The sequence below is a fragment of the Pimephales promelas genome, chromosome 5 (assembly GCF_988280905.1).
Source record: "Pimephales promelas chromosome 5, fPimPro1.hap1.1, whole genome shotgun sequence".
In the NCBI taxonomy this organism is placed as follows: domain Eukaryota; kingdom Metazoa; phylum Chordata; class Actinopteri; order Cypriniformes; family Leuciscidae; genus Pimephales; species Pimephales promelas.
Window position 1 is genome coordinate 15205772 of NC_142773.1, and position 9423 is coordinate 15215194.

Genomic DNA, 9423 nt, shown 5'->3' on the forward strand with positions numbered 1-9423 from the left:
CAATTGTAAAAAAAAAAAAAGGAAGACATACAAGACCACTGATAATCTCCCTCGATCTGGGGCTCCATGCAAGAATGGTCAAAATGATCATGAGATCCCAGAACTACACGGAGGAACCTGATGAATGACCTGCAGAGAGCTGGGACCAAAGTAACAAAGGCTGCCGTAAGTAACACACTACACCGAGAGGGACTCTAATCCTGCAGTGCCACTGCTTAAGCCAGTACATGTCCAGGCCCATCTGAAGTTTGCCAGAGAGCATATGGATGATCCAGAAGAGGATTGGGAGAATATCATGTGGTCAGATGAAACCAAAATAGAACTTTTTGGTAAAAACTCAACTCGTCATGTTTGGAGGAAGAAGAACACCGTACCTACTGTGAAGCATGGGGGAGGAAACATCAAGCTTTGGGGCTGTTTTTCTGCAAAGGGGACTGGAAAACTGATCCGTGTTGAGGGAAGAATGAACGGGGCCATGTATCGTGAGATTTTAAGCCAAAACCTCCTTCCATCAGTGAGAGCCTTGAAGATGAAACGTGGCTGGATCTTCCAGCATGACAATGATCCCAAACACACCTGTGTGGCTCCGTAAAAAGCATTTCAAGGTCCTGGAGTGGCCTAGCCAGTCTCTCCAGACCTCAACCCCATAGAAAATTTGTGGAGGGAGTTGAAAGTCCGTGTTGCCCAGCGCCAGCCCCGAAACATCACTGCTCTAGAGGAGATCTGCATGGACAAAATACCAGCTACAGTGTGTGCAAACCTGCAGGTGACAGAGGTCAAATATTTCAGATGTCAGAGGTCAAATATTGACAGAGGTCAAATAATGACCTCTATATCAAATATATATCAAATAATGACAGAGGTCAAATATTTCCTGTAAGTCGGTGAAGACTTACAGGAAATATTTGACCTCTGTCATTGCCAACAAAGGTTATATTACAAAGTATTGAGCTGAACTTTTGTTATTGACCAAATACTTATTTTCCACCATAATTTACAAATAAATTCTTTAAAAATCCTACAATGTAATTTCCTTGATATTTTTTTTTTTGTGTCTCTCATAGTTAAAAATGATGAAAATTACAGACCTCTCTCATTATTCTAAGTAGGAGAACTTGCACAATCAGTGGCTGACTAAATACTTTTTGGCCCCACTCGGACAGAATAACTTGTTTAGGAGATAAATAACAACTTGAACAATTAAAGATTTCCTAACTGCATAAAGTGAATCACAATCGCCACCACTTGCAGCTGTCAAGCAATTATGGTAAACTATTTCATGTCAGTTCAATTGAAAATGCTCTTAAAAAATCTACTTATACATTTGTAGTGAATGGGTTGCAATTTAGTCTATTTAAAATATATTTAAAATGTAAATGTAATGTAATGCAAATGTAAAATCACTTGTTTACATGTGCTTTAAAATGTTAATCAAAGTTCTGCTTTAATAATTACAAACTATTAATAAAACAGTTATTTAAAAATGTAAAACCTTAAATTTGACATTATTACAAAATGCACTTTAAACAAAGTAATGTGTGTACTCTCTTTAAACGTGCCCTTTTATTTCATTAATATTTTATTTGTACAGTTTCAAAAAATATATATGCTTTAAGATTTGAAGTACAATAAAAGTGCACATTCACTAACAACTAAGTGCATTTCAATTTTACAAGGGCTGGTCATTATCGGTTTTCAAAATGGGGAAAACAAGACTTGACGCAATGATTGACATGTGGGGAAGTTGACATGTTACAAACTGCACAGTTTGAACTAATTAAATGAAATTCATTTCACACAAATATTACTGAAAGTTAATTGTACTTAATAGAAAACAGTTACGCAAAATCAAAATCTGATTGTATCAAGCGTAACTTAAACTGACTGAGCTGCAGCAGATTTAGTTTCCATCAACATACATTGCATCAGACTGTAAGGAGAATACATGTTGAAATTATGTGTAATTTTGTGTGTTTTTGCACCAAGATTAATAGGGAGAGGTGTGTTAGTGTTTAATGTTATGTTATGTTATGATTTACAGGGGTTTCTTTTATGTTGAGCACTGTGATAAAGAGTAGAGCCAGTGGTTAAAGGATGGACATCTATTCTAAATACTGCATGATGCTAAAATAGAGATAATCTCCTCGAGAGTTATTGGCACATGCAAGTGTGCTGATGCTAACTAGCACTAGCTTTAGAGTTAACATGAGATTAATGCAAACAAACTAGTTTGTTCATTTAATATTTCAGTTAAATTGTAATTAACATGTTTGTTTAATAGGTAAAAAATGATCCCCTGCTTTCACCGACAAGGCTTGGGTCTAGTCCCAGACTAAAATGCAAGTTTGAGCCGTTTAACTTAAAGGAGTAGTTCACTTAAAAAAAAAAAATAAAAAAAAATTTGCTGATAATTTACTCACCCCCACATCATCCAAGGTGTCCACTTCGTTCTTTCTTTAGTTGAAAAGAAATTAAGGTTTTTGATGAAAACATTCCAGGATTTTCTCCATCTAATGGACTTCATTGGGAACCAAACAATTCAAGGTCCAAATGAGAGTTTCAGTGCAGCTTCAAAGGGCTTTAAACGACACCAGACGATGAATAAGGGTCTTATCTAGGACCCTTCGAGTCATGACTCGAAAAAGATTTGTTCATTTTGATGAACGAGTTTGAACAGGAGAGTCACAAACGCTCATCATAAAACAGAGCAAGACAAGCATTTGTGCTTATAAAACTAACTTTGTTATTTATTTTTGAAATGAGTGATCGTTTCACTAGATAAGACACTTATTCACTGTCTGGTGTCGTTTAAAGCACTTTGAAGCTGCACTGAAACTCTCATTTGGACCTTGAACCGTTTGGTTCCCATTGAAGTCCATTATATGTAGAAAATGCTGGAATGAACCTTAATTTCTTTTTGACTTAAGAAAGAAAGACATGGACATCTTGGATGACATGGGGGTGAGTAAATTATCAGAAAAAGCTTTTTTAAAAGTGAACTACTCCTTTAAAGTAACTTGCACTGACATATGTAATTAGGTCAGTGCCATAGTTTTGTTTTAAGATGCACACACCAGTAATGTTTCTTTAGGCACCTTTTAAAAGCCGGGCTTATTTATTCTACTAACTTAATCTTTGAGTTAGTTCATTTAAAATATATATATATTTTTAGTTTGTTTCCACAATGGTTTGACTATTCTGAAACTATTGGGTTTTACAGTGCCTTAATTGTGAGTTTTGGGTTTGTTTGTTTTTTGTTGCAATAACCAATTAAAAACATCCATTTATTTGTCCATTTTAACTCATAAAATACTATTTTTTAAATATTAATGAAAACTGCAATATGTTGTACAGCAATATGTTGTACTGCAAATGTTGTACAGTCACTACAGGTTTGAATTTTTGTACATTTAAATACAGGAATATTGCATATTATATTTTGAATGGAATTTAGGAAACAAAATGGCTCCACGACCCGTGTTAAAAAAATAAATAAAACGGTAACGCTTCCTTTTACAGTCCAGTTACCCATGTAAATACTATGTACTTATTTTAGTAACTACTGGGTAATAACTAGTAACCTACCCCTAAACCTACCCCTGTTCCGTGTACTTACCTTATATTAGCCAGTAAGTACACTGTAAGTACACTGTACTTCACTGTAAAAGGAAGCGTTACCAAAAAAACTTCATGCACCGCTTCTTCACATCAAAACAACTTGGTAAGGTGTTCACTAGGGGTTATTCGACAGCAACAGGCTCTGTTACTGCTTGTCTTGAGGAGCCGTGCTGTCAGTGCCTGCTGTGATGGGAAACTCTTGTTTTTCCCTCATGCCATCTCATTATCCATAAGTACGCAGCCTGTTTTACATCACTAGGCAGTACTTGGACATATTCATATCCAGTGATTGACAAAAGGGCAGGGTGGTTATTTTCTCCAATCAAATTCACTTTAATGGTTCAGCAGGGGTTTCAAACTCAGTCCTGGAGGGCCACTGTCCTGCAGAGTTTAGCTCCAACAATTAAACACACTTGAACCAGCTAATTTTTAGGCCCTACGATACTGATGAGCTGGTTCAGGTGTGTTAAATTGGGGTTGAAGCTAAACTCTGCAGGACAGTGGCCCTCCAGGATCGAGTCTACACCTCTAAATCACTAAAGCTCATTTGATTAGAGAGAACTTTCAGAGCTGGAGCTTCGTGATCCTTGCTGGTGTCTTGATTTCAACACTTCAAACTCATGAAGTCATCCAAAGACTTCAGTCTTCATGTTTACATAAAAATTGTAGTTCTTGTGAGTTACTTGTAATCAAATGATCCTCCTCTTGACATTGTGGAGATCTGCGTGTTCCTCTGGACAGCAAACACCTGGACAGACACTGGCTGGAGGATAAACCACATGACAGGGACCCTGGGGCTCTAGTGCCGAATTATGCATACTGCAGACACTCCATCATCTCCCCGTGCTCTGTTAAATGCTATTACTATTAATTGTGTGATTAATTTGAAAGGATTTCACCTTGCAGTGGTGAAGATTTAAGGAAAGACTGTTATGCACAAAGTATAAGCAATCATGCATTCCTGTAAAACAGATATGGGGTACAATCAAGATTTCTCATTACCCTTAAAAAAAAGCTTTACAGAACCAAATGAACAACCATGTAACTGTTTACGAAATGGTTAAATCCCATCCATGTGCACATCTAAGAAACAACAACTGATTTCTGTGTGTTAGACCTTGAAGGCTCTACTACTGACGTTGACCTTTCCACTATACAAAGTAATAATGACTTTGACCTATAGTAGCCTACATGTTGCTAATAGAATATAAATATATTGTGTATATTCATCATCTCAGACATTCTTTGTCATTGAAGTAATCAGCAATGTTGAGGGTAATGCATTACAAGTAATGTGAGTAATGTAATCAGATTACTTTTTTTTCCAAGTAAGTAACTTTTTTGTTTGTTTTCCGCATTTATTGTCTGGCAGTTATTATTATTACCTGTATTACCTGTCCAATCCTGTTACTTTCAGTCGTGTTACTCGCATGAAAAATAACAGGATTGAGTTAAAGTAACAGGAGTGAGTAGAGTCCTCTGTTTTGTTGATTTAATAGTGTGAATATTAGTTTATACCATTCACCTTGAGTTTTACAGTTGAAAATACTTGTACAAATTATTGACATTTGGATAGTTTTACAATGTGAATAGTACCATACTTCCAGGGAGCAGTGCACCACTAAGTGACTTAAACTTTTTGTCTTTGTATTTTTGTCCTTGTCTTTCAATATCTTATCTTGTAGAAAATGAAGAGAACCCATGCAATAGAAACATGGCAAGCTGCAAGTGAAGGAGCGAAACACACCCGCAACCCTCTCTTTTGTCTTTCCATCCCTCCCTCTCCTTGTTACATTCTTTCTTTCTCTCTCCACCTTCTTCGCTGAAGGACTTCTAGCACATCCCTTCAATGCAGAAATCTCATACACACACATGCACACATGGCTATGTGGACTACACACACTCTCTATCTATATCTCTATCACTCACACAGACACAACATGGACACATTCCTGTTACCAAGTGTCCATTCCTGTAGATTACATTTGATTTTTCTTCTAAAAAATAGTTAAACCACTGTTTTGTTTTTGTTCCATTTATTGTTTAATAAATGAAAGTATACTAAAACAAGATAAACTTGAGGCTTTTGGTCTTTGTTAAAATTAGAAGGTTTTTATTAAAATTCACCTCGCCTTAATATATATAGTGATTTTTTAAAATCACATTATAATAAATATAATAGCACACAAAACAGAATTGTCATGCTTTTAAACATGCTTTTTAAAAGGCACATGAGATGGTAACAGGACTCAGAAAACATGCATCCATTTTCTACTTAGAAACCTTGTAAAAAAGGAAATACTTGAGATACACACCAATACTGAATAGTTAAATATGTGTAGATCCCATGTATAAATAGCATCTCCTCTCCTCTCGCTGCGCCTCTTGTGGACGTGCGCGGAATCACTCTTTCACCTCACAGCTGATTTGCTCGCCATCTTGACATGAACATAAACATAAACATACCCTCTGCTCAATGATCGTACTATTATCTCCAAAGACCGGAAAATTTACAGCACATTACCAAAACAGCCTTAATCCTTTGTTGCCGCATCGAGAAAAAGCGAACTAACGTTAGATGTTTAGGAAATCATTGCGCACGTATAGCTGCTGAACACACATCACATGTCAGTATAATGTGGGGTTCCTGAGCACTTGGCTAAGGTAAGACGGTTTTCTTTTCTAATACGAGGTTTCAAGGTCTTTTAAATCTATTCAGCTCGGAAAATCGGGTTTGTTTGTTTTCCGCATTTATTGTCTGGCAGTTATTATTATTACCTGTATTACCTGTCCAATCCTGTTACTTTCAGTCGTGTTACTCGCATGAAAAATAACAGGATTGAGTTAAAGTAACAGGAGTGAGTAGAGTCCTCTGTTTTGTTGATTTAATAGTGTGAATATTAGTTTATACCATTCACCTTATGAGTTTTACAGTTGAAAATACTTGTACAAATTATTGACATTTGGATAGTTTTACAATGTGAATAGTACCATACTTCCAGGGAGCAGTGCACCACTAAGTGACTTAAACTTTTTGTCTTTGTATTTTTGTCCTTGTCTTTCAATATCTTATCTTGTAGAAAATGAAGAGAACCCATGCAATAGAAACATGGCAAGCTGCAAGTGAAGGAGCGAAACACACCCGCAACCCTCTCTTTTGTCTTTCCATCCCTCCCTCTCCTTGTTACATTCTTTCTTTCTCTCTCCACCTTCTTCGCTGAAGGACTTTTAGCACATCCCTTCAATGCAGAAATCTCATACACACACATGCACACATGGCTATGTGGACTACACACACTCTCTATCTATATCTCTATCACTCACACAGACACAACATGGACACATTCCTGTTACCAAGTGTCCATTCCTGTAGATTACATTTGATTTTTCTTCTAAAAAATAGTTAAACCACTGTTTTGTTTTTGTTCCATTTATTGTTTAATAAATGAAAGTATACTAAAACAAGATAAACTTGAGGCTTTTGGTCTTTGTTAAAATTAGAAGGTTTTTATTAAAATTCACCTCGCCTTAATATATATAGTGATTTTTTAAAATCACATTATAATAAATATAATAGCACACAAAACAGAATTGTCATGCTTTTAAACATGCTTTTTAAAAGGCACATGAGATGGTAACAGGACTCAGAAAACATGCATCCATTTTCTACTTAGAAACCTTGTAAAAAAGGAAATACTTGAGATACACACCAATACTGAATAGTTAAATATGTGTAGATCCCATGTATAAATAGCATCTCCTCTCCTCTCGCTGCGCCTCTTGTGGACGTGCGCGGAATCACTCTTTCACCTCACAGCTGATTTGCTCGCCATCTTGACATGAACATAAACATAAACATACCCTCTGCTCAATGATCGTACTATTATCTCCAAAGACCGGAAAATTTACAGCACATTACCAAAACAGCCTTAATCCTTTGTTGCCGCATCGAGAAAAAGCGAACTAACGTTAGATGTTTAGGAAATCATTGCGCACGTATAGCTGCTGAACACACATCACATGTCAGTATAATGTGGGGTTCCTGAGCACTTGGCTAAGGTAAGACGGTTTTCTTTTCTAATACGAGGTTTCAAGGTCTTTTAAATCTATTCAGCTCGGAAAATCGGGTTTGTTTGTTTTCCGCATTTATTGTCTGGCAGTTATTATTATTACCTGTATTACCTGTCCAATCCTGTTACTTTCAGTCGTGTTACTCGCATGAAAAATAACAGGATTGAGTTAAAGTAACAGGAGTGAGTAGAGTCCTCTGTTTTGTTGATTTAATAGTGTGAATATTAGTTTATACCATTCACCTTATGAGTTTTACAGTTGAAAATACTTGTACAAATTATTGACATTTGGATAGTTTTACAATGTGAATAGTACCATACTTCCAGGGAGCAGTGCACCACTAAGTGACTTAAACTTTTTGTCTTTGTATTTTTGTCCTTGTCTTTCAATATCTTATCTTGTAGAAAATGAAGAGAACCCATGCAATAGAAACATGGCAAGCTGCAAGTGAAGGAGCGAAACACACCCGCAACCCTCTCTTTTGTCTTTCCATCCCTCCCTCTCCTTGTTACATTCTTTCTTTCTCTCTCCACCTTCTTCGCTGAAGGACTTTTAGCACATCCCTTCAATGCAGAAATCTCATACACACACATGCACACATGGCTATGTGGACTACACACACTCTCTATCTATATCTCTATCACTCACACAGACACAACATGGACACATTCCTGTTACCAAGTGTCCATTCCTGTAGATTACATTTGATTTTTCTTCTAAAAAATAGTTAAACCACTGTTTTGTTTTTGTTCCATTTATTGTTTAATAAATGAAAGTATACTAAAACAAGATAAACTTGAGGCTTTTGGTCTTTGTTAAAATTAGAAGGTTTTTATTAAAATTCACCTCGCCTTAATATATATAGTGATTTTTTAAAATCACATTATAATAAATATAATAGCACACAAAACAGAATTGTCATGCTTTTAAACATGCTTTTTAAAAGGCACATGAGATGGTAACAGGACTCAGAAAACATGCATCCATTTTCTACTTAGAAACCTTGTAAAAAAGGAAATACTTGAGATACACACCAATACTGAATAGTTAAATATGTGTAGATCCCATGTATAAATAGCATCTCCTCTCCTCTCGCTGCGCCTCTTGTGGACGTGCGCGGAATCACTCTTTCACCTCACAGCTGATTTGCTCGCCATCTTGACATGAACATAAACATAAACATACCCTCTGCTCAATGATCGTACTATTATCTCCAAAGACCGGAAAATTTACAGCACATTACCAAAACAGCCTTAATCCTTTGTTGCCGCATCGAGAAAAAGCGAACTAACGTTAGATGTTTAGGAAATCATTGCGCACGTATAGCTGCTGAACACACATCACATGTCAGTATAATGTGGGGTTCCTGAGCACTTGGCTAAGGTAAGACGGTTTTCTTTTCTAATACGAGGTTTCAAGGTCTTTTAAATCTATTCAGCTCGGAAAATCGGGTTTGTTTGTTTTCCGCATTTATTGTCTGGCAGTTATTATTATTACCTGTATTACCTGTCCAATCCTGTTACTTTCAGTCGTGTTACTCGCATGAAAAATAACAGGATTGAGTTAAAGTAACAGGAGTGAGTAGAGTCCTCTGTTTTGTTGATTTAATAGTGTGAATATTAGTTTATACCATTCACCTTATGAGTTTTACAGTTGAAAATACTTGTACAAATTATTGACATTTGGATAGTTTTACAATGTGAATAGTACCATACTTCCAGGGAGCAGTGCACC